This window comes from Hevea brasiliensis, chromosome 7 (genome assembly GCF_030052815.1).
Source record: "Hevea brasiliensis isolate MT/VB/25A 57/8 chromosome 7, ASM3005281v1, whole genome shotgun sequence".
Classification (NCBI taxonomy): Eukaryota; Viridiplantae; Streptophyta; class Magnoliopsida; order Malpighiales; family Euphorbiaceae; genus Hevea; species Hevea brasiliensis.
The window spans coordinates 101,749,780-101,763,929 of NC_079499.1; the positions used below are offsets into that span (position 1 = coordinate 101,749,780).

Consider the following 14,150-nt stretch of genomic DNA (forward strand, 5'->3'; position numbering starts at 1 on the left):
ATCAACTAGTAGCAAAGCCTTGTCTCGTATGGCCACTGGTCCGGCTTTTTGGGAGATTATCCCAGAAGTGGGATTTCATGTTATAGTTCATATGGAAATCCCGAAATGCCGCCATGTTTTATTCTTAGCCCCTGAATCCTGTGGAAACCATTTCTGCTGTTAGAAGAGTTGTCCAAGAGTAAGCCATAATTATCCCATCAATCCCCAAGCAGAATTTGGTCCATGTAATTAATGTGTTCATTTGTGTTGAATTGTGATGCTGCTTTTGAGTTTTGACGTCAAAAGCAAGAAAGCTAGTATTGTTATGGCGTGCAGAGAGAATAGAGGAGTTTTGCAGGAACGGAGGAATGCAATCATCATCTTTGCCGAGTGTTTTTGTTGTTGCTAGTGTAAACATTGAGACGGATTCCGAAATCCATTTCCAGGTCGCTATTGTTTAACATAGTGTTACTCATGGTCTAGTTCCGGGTCAAATCGGTGATTTTGATTGTAACTAGTTAGGACTTAAATCAAATTATTGGTTATGATCCGTACGTATCAATTCTTATTTTGTCTCGTGTTGATTTGAGATAAAATGTTTATGCTATATATAAAACTTTATGAAATCTTCTTGAGTTAGCTTTTGGATAGAGTTAGATTCGGTCCATTTTTTTTATATTTTACCCAAATTGAAATAATTCATGATTCAGTTTTAATTTAAATTTAAATTTTGGTTTAGAGTTCCTTTCTACTTCAATTTTGTTGAATTTGCGCGAGTTGAAACTGTTTTTTTTTTTTTCAAAAAATTTAAATTAAAAAATTAAATTGTATTATTATTTTATATTTTTTAATTAAAAATTAGAATATAAAAAAAATTAAAGGAAATATATTATCAATTATAGAGATTTTTATACATTTATATTTTAGTTATAAAGAAAAAAATATACATATATTTGCATATGAATGTAATTTTTTTACAGAACTTCAAATAGAAATATAAGGAAAAAAATTCAAAAAATTAATTAGACTTAGGCTTTGTTTGATGAAAAATATCTTTCTATAAAATATTTTTTTACATTATTCTTATATTTAGGTATTAAAAAAATAAATCAATAGAAAATATTTTATAGGTTATGAGCACTTCCTTGCAACTTTGAACAAAATGGCAAAAATAATAATAATTAAAGGAATTTCTTTATAATAATGAAGTCATTCTTCTTTGATAAAAGCAACAAAAGTTTTCAATTCTTCATTTTTGTATACTTTTTCAACACAACAACAATATTAATAATTTAAATAAGAGATGAATATTTTATTAGATAATAAATACCCAAATGTGTGAGTAGCATCAATGAAAATTATAAAATATTACTTTTTTTTAACACTTAATTATTTAAATGATAATTAATGAGACAATAAGTTGTTATGTTTGATGGACTATTTTACATGTGAAATTCTATCTTATGGGCACATCTCTAAAAGCTTGTTAGGACGTATATTATTGTTATTATAAAAAAATATATCTATTATGCATTCACTAAAAAATTAATTAATGATATATAATTTTATTTATTGAATAAAAAAATCTAATAATTTTAATGCATCTTAAACACAAAAATTCAAAATATGATATATACAATTTAAAAAAATTAATAATTTATTAATAAGTATTATAATGTAAATGCGTCATAATATTCTCATAAAAGAAAAAAAATACAAATATAAACAATTGAAGACTCTATTAAGAGATAATCTAAGTATAGGAATATAACCTTTTGGGTAATAATCAGTCCTTTTTTAAATTTTAAATGATAAAAGAAATTTTTTGTAATATTGTCTTTTTGGAAATTGCTATATCTTTAGGACACAAAAGAGTTTAAACCACTAAATTTTAATAAATGAATAAACGGCACTACTAAATTTTATTAATAGAGAATCATCACCAATACCTGAATATCCAAAGTTTCAAATCAAAATGAACAAATGATCCATATTGTATTTTGAACTGTTAATAAGGCTATTAAATACTACAAGAAATAAAAATAAAACAAAACTCTACTAAGGAGAGATAGGACTCCCAATAATGAGAGAATAAAATCCAGATATTAAGAAGAAAATCTTAGATTCCTTCCAAATGAATTTATATCTATTTCAAACGGATACAAATTTGAGAACTTACTAAAAAAAGATAATAAAAAAAAAATCAATTTAGGTATAGCCACCAGTGAGAAATTCACCGGTAATTGTTTAAAGAGAATATCTAAAAAGAGAAAAGAAGAAAAAGAAGAAAAATAAAAAAAAAATAAAAAGAGGAAAGGGAAAGAAAAAGTTTCTAAAGAAAAGATAGAGAGCCTCTCCTTAAAAAAAAAAAAAGTGTAATAAAATTATTATATGATGTATACATTTAATATTAAAAAAAAAAATTATTTCATGATCATTAACAATCTATCAAAAGATGTAAAATGTCACATAGTCAAATTTAAATCTAAGCCTTTTTCTTTAAGGGTTCACATGGCTTTTTTTTTTTTTTTTTTTTCTAAATCTCAACATAAATATGAATATCCAAATGGGAATACCACTGGCCATAGAAGCATGAAATTAATGAAAAGCTATAGTAGAAGTGACATACAGAGTTTATTATCTATGATAAGAATTTTAATTATATTGTTAATTATAAATGTTTTTTTTTTTAAAAAAAAAAAATTTGTGGTGCCAAAAATAGGAGGAGGATTGTGACTATGACCACAATTCTGCTACATTTTCTTTTTCCAGACAATTCTGCTACATTGACAACCACTATCCCAATAGCCACATATATATAAGTGATAAGAGGTCCTGCATGTGGTGCCTCAAAGCTGAAGATAAATTTTCTTATTAACTAGTGCCCTCATGTCATGATAAAGAAAGTTTTTGGTGGAGACTTTTGCAAAAGCGGTTGGAATTGTTTTATTAATGATTAACTTATTATTTAGTCATTAAATTTTAATAAAATTAATTATATATTTTTTATATTTTAAAAAATATATTTTTTAGTTTTTATATTTTATTTTAATTAAATTATTTAAATTTACTAATTTTTTCATTAGTTAATATTAATTAAATTATTATTTAATTTATTTATTTTAATAAAACTAATTAGTTAATTTTTATATTTAAAAAAAATACTAATTAGTTTCTATAATTAAACTATGTTAACCATTTAGTCTCATAATTATTTTTATATTTAAACTATTTTAATCATCTCCCCTTTATTTCTTTTTTATCTTCACTTATTTCTCTTTTTTCATATTTCTTCTCCTATATGTCCACACCCTTCTCCCCTTTATTCTCTCTTCACGTTTATTTGTTGATAAAAATGATACAAATTATCTATACAAAAATATTAATCAATTTTCTTAAATTTGTAATGTCACGACCCAACCTATGGGCCGGACCGGCACTAGGACCTGGGCCAGCTTAAAGCCCCCGAGGCCCGTAGTAAGCCTAACTATTCCTCAAATCCATAACCAGGCCCACAATTTAGGCCCAATATGCATATAAAATAATTTAAATCAAACTGTTATAATTTCATTTCGGGCCAACTTAGCCCAGAAATTTTCAGAAACTAAAATCAGGGGAGCCCAGCTCAACCCTGTTACCTCACTTACAAACTGTTTAAATACCATACAAATCTTCATTTATTAATCTTAAAAATTTAAATTAACACAACCTCTACCAAGGTCCACACTATTTCTAACACATGCGGAGTTCTAGATTTTAAATTTAGAAAAAGATAGTAAAACAATTAAATAATTGACGTTAAACCTGCGAGGAAGAAAACAGGTTGTTCTGTAAAATAACTTCTCCTGTGGCCTGGAAAAAATATTGAACAGGAGTGAGCGTTCGACTCAGAGAGTAAAATATCAATTTTAACCATAATCTCTATAACTATCTAAATCTAATGCACCCTGTAGAATGAAATGCAACATCCACATCATTTTCACATCATAACATCAAAAAGGTAATTTGGAGCACTCACGCACCCTGTAGCATCAATCATAATATATGGGAGCTGATCCCCTATACAGCTCTCTTAAATCCAACCTGGTGCCAGCGAAGAACTCAGCTCGGACTTCCACTTAAATACCAAATCGGGGTCCCAGCGAAGAACTCAAGCCGTGTCTACCCCAAAGGACCGAGTCCCAGCGAAGAACTCAAGCCGTGTCTACCCGTCCTATCCATAATTCACACCACATCACACGCACGCCAACGCACGCACACTGCTCCAAATTACCACAACAACATACATGGCACTTTAACATTTATCAATGCATCAAAAATCGTGCCTAGAGTTTAACTACATAAATATATGCATATAAGTGATGCATGGGCATGCTGAACATATAATAATATCGAAATTACAATTAAAATTAATATTCTACTCACAGACAATCGATGACTATTGTGGTCACTGGATGCGTAAAATAGTGACCTCGATCACCTAATAATTAAATTATAAATTTATTAGTACTAAGTTAAGATAAAACTCTAAAGAGGCAATAGACAGCCTAATTCATGCCGAAAATCCGGCAGAGTCTCTCCTATACCTGGGACCTACCCAACCTGCAAAAAGGCTCAAATAACACTTCTAGATTCTCAATTTTCACAATCATATCTCATCAATATCACATAGCCCCTCCTGGGCCCTCCAAATCAGACAATACTCAAAATCTCAAAAATTACGTTTTAGTCCCTATAATTGACATTTTTCAAAATTCCACTTAAACAAGCTCTAAAAATTCTAAAATTTTGCCCCGCGGTCCTTAATAATATTATAAGGCTATTGCAAAATGAAATTGTAATTTTCTAGTCACCCATGAATATTTTATTCAAGAATTTTACTCAATTCCATAAGTTTCCAACAGCTAACATATTCTTAATTCAATCCAATTTAATATTCACATATTTAAACCTCCATCCTCAAGCTTCAACCAATTATATAAAATTTAAACATCTTAATTTCAAACAATCTTATATGCCTATATGCTAAAAATCTAACTAAAATCCATCCATATTTCTCAAAAATATTCTACGATCACCCAAAAATTTAACTAACACCATAGAATATCTCCAAATAATTTTACTTTCATCATATATTTTTCTTAGAATTTTTCTCCAATTTTTCCTGTTTAAGAAACACTGTATTTATGCTCCATGCATGCAGAAATAATAAAAATTATCTTACCGAAGTTTATCTATGTCTCAAAATTCCAAAAATTTATGAGGAAGCCTCTGGAAGTTGAAACATCTCCATAGCTCAGGGCCACCACCGCACCACCGCAAGACGGTGGCGGCCACGGTCGCCGGCGACATTTGCCGAATCTGATCATACCACCATGTTCCTCTCCTCTTCCTTAGTCCATATGTGGTCTTGGATCGTCGATCCAACGGTCGGATCGTCGTAGATCTGACGAAAGAGCTTGAAAAACCCGAAACTTCTCTCCTTCATATCTCACTCATCCGACCTCCATTTGCTTCAAAATTGGTGTCAAAAGAAAGCTCTCGGAACAAGCTTTCCAACGCCACCGGAATCGCCTCGATCGGACGTCGGACGGAATCGCCGGAAAGCCGCCCATCGTGCGCTCGTTTTCTCTCTCCTCTTCCTCTCTTGCCGCCGTTTCTGGTGGTCCTGGTGGTCGCCGGCCGGTGGGGAGCTGCTTGGGACATCGCCGGCCGGTCACCGGAAAAAGAAAGAAGAAGAAGGGAGGGAAGGAGAGGGAGAGAAGAGAAATGGGGGGGTTTCCTCCCGTTTTTCTTTTGAAATTTTTTTTTTTTTTTTTTTTTAATAAAAAGGCTGCTGTGACAGTGGGAAACCCACTGTCACACGCCAATCCCATTCTTCAATTTTTTTTTTTTTTTTTTTTTTTAAATTTTCTGGGTTGTTACATTCTTCCCCCCTTAAGAAAAATTCGTCCTTGAATTTTCGAATAAACAAGAGATATGGAAAAGAATATTATCGAAATAAGTGCAATCATTACTCCTCCAGCTATGCAGATATTGGTAAAACATTTATTCTTCGAACTCTTTGTATATTATATATGACATTCTACTGTTCTCTGATTCTACTATAATGTCCTATTTGTCATGATCTCTTTCTAGAGATGCTCTTATCTCTTGGCTATTCATTGACCATTCTTCTGACACTTTAGGTATTTGCTACACTTAACTGTTCTTGACTTGATGTCTCATAACTTCAATCGACTTTGGTGCTTACCTCACTTTTATTACGCCTCAACATGTCTCTTGGTGACTTCAGTCATCATTCCTTTGTTTTAATAATTTCTGTTTCCCCAATGACATAACTTATGTTCCTTATTCCATGGTATCCTATGAGTAGCTTTCCTGTAGCACCTAATCTAGGCATTTTGTTCGAGATCTTCACTCTTCTTATGACCTCAGTGGTCAATACCTATAAATCTTCTCACTCCCATAATACTCCAAATTTTTAATCTCTTTTGTGTCATTACTAAGGTACTTAGACCAACCTCTGTCCATCTTATGTAACTAGTCAGGTAGAGTCTCCTCCAGGGGCCAAGTGTATCATTTATCAACATTGGAAAGTAAACTGGGTCCCTCCTTCTAGGTAACAAAAGTGTTTATATTCCCTGACAACTCAATCCAATGCGACTTTATCAATTCTCACTCCTTCTCTGGAATGGAAATATCTAGACTTCTTTCTTTAGCTTCTTAGTATGTGGCCTATTTCTGACACATTGGCACTCAGATCGAGGCTCCACTACTCCTTTAGTCTATCATCTCATAATAACTTATTTTAAACATCCCTTAGTGTGTTCCTAGCATACCTATTCCTCCTTATCCTCATCATTATAACTGGCTCTATCGAGCTTTCTTCGTGTCCTTTGCATCTTATCCACTTCCCTTTTCCTATTTTTGGTATTGTTGATATCTTTTCAACCTGCTGTACTTATTCCTTAATTTTTAATTCCATTTCACCCTTACACCTTTTTCCTTCAAGGATGTCCATCCCATCATCAACTTTAACTTTTATTTTATTTCTTAGTTTTATCTTAATTATTAGTTCTATTACTTCGAGAATTCCAACCTTACGATTTACTCCTACCAGCACATTCTTCACCTTATGTAACACTTATAATTAACCACAGAAAATTCTTTTTGTATCCCCTTTCCCAACTTAACTATCAGAACATTATCATTCCCCACCAGCCTCAGTAGGAAATTGCTCATCCTGGATGGATAGGAGCCCTTGAAACTATAAGTTCCATCTGAACTACACGGCTGTGGGAAATGTGTGCCATGCCTTAATTCTAAACAAGATACTTTACAAGTTCATTCTCCTTAATATAATCACATATACTGCCCATAGCTTTCCAAACTTCCATAGCTTTCCAAACTTCAGCCTCAACTTCTCCTAGCACAATTGTGCTCTACCTATAAGATATCATCTGCATGAACACTTTACCGTACCATTGTCCTTCCTGACATAAATTTTTTTTTTTTTATAATTTATTAACTTTACTTATACTCGACCTATGATTCATATCTATCATCGTTTATATTGTGCCCTTAACTTTTGTTGAATCTTGAAAGATTTCTCTTACTAATAGATTCTTCCAACACTAATTCCACCCTTATCTTTGGTCATTAATTTGATCCTTGAACTTTCTAGTGATTTATTACCATCCATACTTGTCACTTTTCATTCTACCCCTACTGTTGTTCTGTCGTTATTGCTTCACTGCAAAGTGATTCTGTTGATCACACTAAAAATGTTTGCCTGACATTCATAACGAACCTCTAACTACCTTCTCACTATCTCAAAAGTCTAACCTAAAACTTATGTGTCATTATCTATAATTCTTTCCACTCATCATACCTATTTGATCCCTTAGATTGACCTTTATTCAACTTACTACTTACTAACTTCGTTTTCTCTACCTAATTAGGTAGTCCGCAATACCATCGCACACCTTCTAGTATTTACTCATTATTATGTTATCCCATACCTCCATCACTATTCTTGCTAATATGGTCCCATTTTGGGTTCTCCATCCTTGTCATTCACCTTGCCAAAAATAACACTTAGCCTACCCTATATCTTAACTTTGTTCCTTTTATTATGCGCCCTTCGAATTGTCCTTTCATTTATTTCCTTTGTCTTACCCAAAATAGAACTTGACTATTCTATCCCTGGTTCCATTCTTCTTCCTAACATGACAGCTGTACCTGCTAACTATATCTTCCAGAGTCTCTACCACGTTATCACATATCTGTGTTACTCAGATTTGGTCCTTTGACCACTCTAGCTAGTACTTCCACTAGCATTTAGATTATATTGCATCGGCAATCAATTTTTCAAACTTTCATTCTGCACTTCCTTTATCCATTGGCCTTCTATGATTTATCTTTGCTAATTTATTACTCTTAATACTGTTATAATTAGATTATACTATTATTTTGAACAATATGAAGTTAGAAAGGAACTCAGGAAATTGCAGTCATACCTTTATCGTATGATTTCTATTCTTATCCTTTAGCTTACATAATACCCTTACTACCTCGAGAACTGATTCTGCAGTAATTTTATTTAATTATTATTATTATTATTATTATTATTATTATTATTATTATTATTATTATTATTATTATTATTATTATTATTATTATTTTCCATGTTTACTCAATTAGCCAAAACTTAAGATTCCGGGCACCCAAACCCATCATCCAATTCAAAGGATTTACATCCATCATGATCTGATTATATATAGTTCCTATAATGGAACTTGTACCCTCTGCAGGATACCCGAGCCAACTACTCTCTACCACACTTTACAGTCCCATCTGGGACACTATTTTTGTTGGTCACCATTATTAGTAATAACTTTCGATCCCTTCTGAAAAGATAGGACTATACCCTAACTTGTTACAACAAAGGTACTACATTTACTACCTTGCCAAAACCACGTCAAATTAATGACTCTCTTATCATATCATAGCTTGTAAATCATCAATTCATAGTTCCAAACTTCCCTAGGTAGTAGGGTTGTACTTTATTCCTTACTAATACACACAAGGTATACTATTCTCACTAAACTCTAAGCAAAACGTCTGTCGTACTACAAAAACGATCCAAAATTCCATACTGAAGACTAGATGATCTTCCCCTATAAGTGTCACCTTTACTTTGCATCTAGTGCGAAACCTCTGGTCTGATGGCAACTCTTAATGCAACTCTAGCTTATGCTAGGGTAACTGAGTCACTGACTCTAGTTATCACCCAACTGTGACCTTCGATATTCTAGCTCTGGACTCTTAACCAGGAGTTCCCAACTCCTCTGCAGATATAGAACTCAGTTCTGGTATTACTGTACCAAAACAGAGGCCATCCGTAAACACCCTCATTATGGACCACCACGGGGATGCACGCAACTCTACACAATAATCTCATGTCAGTACTGTAATCTGCAGCTTACAGAGCAGACATCGAGAACATTGTATAGTTACTACGATACGTCCTGATCGACTAGTTCTCCTAATTTCTTATCTCTCTTGAATATTCTATTATCATAAACTTATTCTGACTGGGTCATTCACTGATGACTGCCAGCAATGGTATTCTTATCCTTATCTAGGGCAACTGTACTTTCAAGACTCACCTTTATGTACTCGTGCCTTGCACGAAATGGGCACACCATTTAAACCCATACAGACAGAAACATAGCATTTCTTGGAGTACGTATCCTCATGATGGACCTCACATGTCTACTAACTCTATTTCACATTTCTATGTACTCCACGAAAATCAAGACACTAATTGAGAAACTTTTATATTTCCCGAGGTATAACGCAGAATCTAGAAACAAAGAATTACAAAAAAAGACGAAACAGAATCCCATACTCCGCATGTAACATCCTAACAAGACTCCTTTTACACTCCTAAGTATATTATTTCCCATGAATCTAGAGCCTAAGCTCTGATACCAACTTTGTCATGACCCAACCTATGGGCCGGACCGGCACTAGGACCTGAGCCAGCTTAAAGCCCCCGAGGCCCGTAGTAAGCCTAACTATTCCTCAAATCCATAACCAAGCCCACAATTTAGGCCCAATATGCATATAAAATAATTTAAATCAAATCATATAATTTCATTTCGCCAACTTAGCCTGAAATTTTCAGAACTAAAATCGGGAGCCCAGCTCAACCCTGTTACCTCACTTATAAACTGTTTAAATACCATACAAATCTTCATTTATTAATCTTAAAAATTTAAATTAACACAACCTCTACCAAGGTCCACACTATTTCTAACACATGCGGAGTTCTAGATTTTAAATTTAGAAAAAAGATAGTAAAATAATTAAATAATTGACGTTAAACCTGCGAGGAAGAAAACAGGTTGTTCTGTAAAATAACTCCTCCTGTGGCCTGGAAAAAATATTGAACAGGAGTGAGCGTTCGACTCAGAGAGTAAAATATCAATTTTAACCATAATCTCTATAACTATCTAAATCTAATGCACTCAGAGAGTGAAATGCAACATCCACATCATTTTCACATCATAACATCAAAAGGTAATTTGGAGCACTCACGCACCTGTAGCATCAATCATAATATATGGAGCCGATCCCTATACTGACTCTCTTAAATCCAACTCAGTGCCGTGAAGAACTCAGCTCGGACTTCCACTTAAATACCAAATCGGGGTCCCAGTGAAGAACTCAAGCCGTGTCTACCCCGAAGGACCGGGTCCCAGCGAAGAGCTCAAGCCGTGTCTACCCGTCCTATCCATAGTCCACACCACATCACACGCACGCCAACGCACGCACACTGCTCCAAATTACCACAACAACATACATGGCACTTTAACATTTATCAATGCATCAAAAATCGTGCCTAGAGTTTAACTACATAAATATATGCATATAAGTGATGCATGGGCATGCTGAACATATAATAATATCGAAATTACAATTAAAATTAATATTCTACTCACAGTACACCGATGACTATTGTGGCTGCTGGATGCAGAAAATAGCTGACCTCGATCACCTAATAATTAAATTATAAATTTATTAGTACTAAGTTAAGATAAAACTCTAAAGAGGCAATAGACAGCCTAATTCATGCAGAAAATCCGGCAGAGTCTCTCCTATACCTGGGACCTACCCAACCTGCAAAAAGGCTCAAATAACACTTCTAGATTCTCAATTTTCACAATCACATCTCATCAATATCACATAGCCCCTCCTGGGCCCTCCAAATCAGACAATACTCAAAATCTCAAAAATTACGTTTTAGTCCCTATAATTGACATTTTTCAAAATTCCACTTAAACAAGCTCTAAAAATTCTAAAATTTTGCCCCGCGGTCCTTAATAATATTATAAGGCTATTGCAAAATGAAATTGTAATTTTCTAGTCACCCATGAATATTTTATTCAAGAATTTTACTCAATTCCATAAGTTTCCAACAGCTAACATATTCTTAATTCAACCCAATTTAATATTCACATATTTAAACCTCCATCCTCAAGCTTCAACCAATTATATAAAATTTAAACATCTTAATTTCAAACAATCTTATATGCCTATATGCTAAAAATCTAACTAAAATCCATCCATATTTCTCAAAAATATTCTACGATCACCCAAAAATTTAACTAACACCATAGAATATCTCCAAATAATTTTACTTTCATCATATATTTTTCTTAGAATTTTTCTCCAATTTTTCCTGTTTAAGAAACACTGTATTTATGCTCCACAGACAGAGAAATAATAAAAATTATCTTACCCGAAGTTTATCTGTGTCTCAAAAATTCCAAAAATTTATGAGGAAGCCTCTGGAAGTTGAAACATCTCCATAGCTCACCGGGCCACCACCGGCACCACCGCGCACGGTGGCCGGCCGCCGGTCGCCGGCGACATTTGCCGAATCTGATCATACCACCATGTTCCTCTCCTCTTCCTCAGTCCATATGTGGTCTCGGATCGTCGATCCAACGGTCGGATCGTCGTAGATCTGACGAAAAAGCTTGAAAAACCCGAAACTTCTCTCCTCCATATCTCACTCATCCGACCTCCATTTGCTTCAAAATTGGTTTCAAAAGAAAGCTCTCGGAACAAGCTTTCCAACGCCACTGGAATCGCCTCGATCGGACGTCGGACGAAGCCGGAATCGCGCCGGAAAGCCGCTGCCCACTGTGCGTGCGTTTTCTCTCTCCTCTCCCTCTCTTGCCGCCGTTTCTGGTGGTCCTGGTTGTCGCCGGAGGGTCGCCGGCCGGTGGGGAGCTGCTTGGGACGTCGCCGGCCGGTCACCGGAAAAAGAAAGAAGAAGAAGGGAGGGAAGGAGAGGGAGAGAAGAGAAGAGAAATGGGGGGGTTTCCTCCCGTTTTTCTTTTGAAAATATATATATATATTTTTTTTTTAATAAAAAGGCTGCTGTGACAGTGGGAAACCCACTGTCACACGCCAATCCCATTCTTCAAATTTTTTTTTTTTTTTTAAATTTTCTGGGTTGTTACATGTAAGTAATAAAGGAAAATTATTTCTCAATAGAGAAATTATAAAAATAATGTCCAAGGAATTGAAAATTTAAGAAAAAAAATGTAAATTTAGATTTAGTCTTCATATAGTGGAATTTCTATTTTCATCTAATAATATATTTTTCAAAATACATAGACTAATTCATTAGTTTCACTAAAATAGATATACTAAATAGTAATATTTTTTAAAATATAGAGATTAAGTAATTAGTTTTCTTAAAATAGATGGACTAAATAGCAGTTTAAATAGCATGAATAATGAAAAATTTGATGGAGTGACTAAATAATTTAACGAAAATAAAATTCAAAAACTAAATATTATATTTTTTTAAATACAAAGACCAAATAATTAATTTTATTAAAATGTCACGATCCAACCTATGGGCCGGATCGGCACTAGGACCTGGGCCAACCTAAAGCCCCCAAGGCCCGTAGTAAGTCTAGCTATTCATCAACCCAACTCTATGGCCCATTTGGGCCCAATTTCAAGAATTCAACCGGACAAAGTCCGGCCATAAAATGGACCTTTCAACGGGAAGTTTTTTACTCACCCAACTTATAAACACAATATATAATCAATTTGGGAGCTCAGCTCACCCTCCACATATTCAAATGTCATAAAAATAAATGGGAGCTCAGCTCCCTCATCCAGTCCAACATACATGGATATAATAAGTTTATAGGTCCAACATGATAATTATATTACAGACCCAAATCAAATAAATATTTCTAACACATGCGAAAATTCTAAGAGTTAATAGAATTACACAAACATTAATAAACAACCTGCGAAGGAGAAAAGCAGGTTAACCACAACAATAATCCTCCTGTAGCCTGAAAAATAATGAACAGGAGTGAGCGTTCAACTCAGAGAGTAAAATATCAATTTTAACCATAATCTCTATAACTATCTAAAGCTAATGCACCCTGTAGAGTGAAATGCAACATTGGTAATATTTTCACATCATAACAGCAAAAAGGTAATTTGGAGCACTCACACATCCGATAATGTCAAACAATACATATATGGGAGCTAATCCCCTATACGGCTCTCTTAATCCAAACTGTGCCAGCGAATAACTCAAGCTCGGACTTCCACTTAATAAACCTAATCGGGGTCCCAGCGAAGAACTCAAGCCGTGTCTACCCCGAAGGACCGGGTCCCAACAAAGATCTCAAGCCGTGTCTACCCGTCCTGTCCATAGTCAACACCACGCCACGCGCACGCCAACTCACGCACATTGCTCCAAATTACCACAACAACATCCATGGCACTCTAACAATTATGAATGCAACATAAAACGTGCATAGTATTTAACTACATAGATACATATTTATAAGTGATGCATGGGCATGCTTGAACATATAATAATATCGAAATTACAATTAAAATTAATATTTTACTCACAGACTCAACCGAAGTCACTGTGACGGCTGGGCGGAGGAGGAAGGCTGTCCCGACTCACCTGACAATTTTATTACAATTATTTAATAAATATGAGTCAATACAAACTAAGAAAAAGACTAAAGATGTTCTAAGTCGTACCGAAAATCCGGCAGAGTCTCCCCTATATTTAGGACCTATCCAACCTGCAAAAAGGCTTAAAA

At 34.1% G+C, this 14,150-nt stretch overlaps 1 long non-coding RNA gene across 1 annotated transcript; it reads right to left on the minus strand.

Annotated features, from left to right (window-relative positions):
- Positions 1 to 10,229: 10,229 nt before the first annotated feature.
- Positions 10,230 to 12,356, minus strand: LOC131181583 (uncharacterized). The gene is made up of 3 exons (XR_009150124.1): positions 11,792 to 12,356; positions 10,992 to 11,047; positions 10,230 to 10,423 (listed from the first exon to the last, which is right to left on the minus strand). It is a non-coding gene; the product is annotated as an uncharacterized LOC131181583 (long non-coding RNA).
- Between the last annotated feature and the right edge of the window lie 1,794 nt (positions 12,357 to 14,150).